Genomic DNA, 995 nt, shown 5'->3' with positions numbered 1-995 from the left:
GGTTTGCTTTCCTTTCTCTCAAACCACTTAGCCGTTTCCAGTGCGGTTCCCCTAACTTACTGTCACCGGGCTGACAACACTCAATATTTACGTGGGTAGATTTTCTTGTGGCTCAGCAAAATGGTGATAATTTCTTGACAGCTGCACGTTCTTCTTCCCCTCCCTGAATACTGGGGGGAAACGGTCCATTTTTCTGTCCTTATGGTTAGTGCCATTTGGGTGTTTTCGTTGAACAGGGTGGTTGGGGTTTTTCTTTCACTGTATTTTGCAGCAAGTGGCCATTTCAGCGTGCAGGCCTCTCTGATTGCATCCTGTCTGTGCGATAGTTCCCTCCAGGTGTGCAGGGTTTTTTTAGGCCAAAAGTTTTCCACTTTAAAGTAAATGTTGCTTTTCTGCTAAAAGGGAGTGACAACTTCTGGGTTTTGGTGACTCACCGAAGCAAGAGAGGAGAAGTATGTCCCCCAGCCTGGGCTTACGAGGAGCTGCTCTGGAAAGAAAAAGGTGTACCCTGAGAAGCGTTTGGGTGTCACCAGCTGACATGGTGGCGAGGTGGGGATGTGCTGCCTGGGGCTCTGGCTGAGCCTGGGCATCAGCAGGAGAGCTGAAATCCCATAGCTCTGCAATTTGATGCCAGGATCTGTCCCCTGAACCCACCTGTGAGGCACGTAGCTCTGGGTCCAATTTATTATGCATGAGATATGTTTGGAGGAGTCTTCTCCAGATGAAGCTTGTTCCTCTGGTGTGACTTGATCCTGGGGGACCTGCATGTGCATAACCATCTTAATTTTAGTTTTTGAGCCCCATCCCCTCCTAAACCAGAGTGCTTGAACAAGCCATGTTTTTCTGCAGCTCTACAGGAACTTTGTCTACCTTATGGAAAACTCTGGGAAGGATGAAGACAGCTGGCACACTCAACGTGCTTCCCGGGGCGTTTCCAGCCACCAGCCCGTCACAACCCGAGCGTGGTGGGACAGGAGCCAGAGCAGAGTTCCCAC

Source organism: Fulmarus glacialis, unplaced genomic scaffold (assembly GCF_000690835.1).
Source record: "Fulmarus glacialis isolate BGI_N327 unplaced genomic scaffold, ASM69083v1 scaffold1236, whole genome shotgun sequence".
Taxonomy (NCBI): Eukaryota; Metazoa; Chordata; class Aves; order Procellariiformes; family Procellariidae; genus Fulmarus; species Fulmarus glacialis.
Note: the sequence above shows the minus strand (reverse complement) of the source record.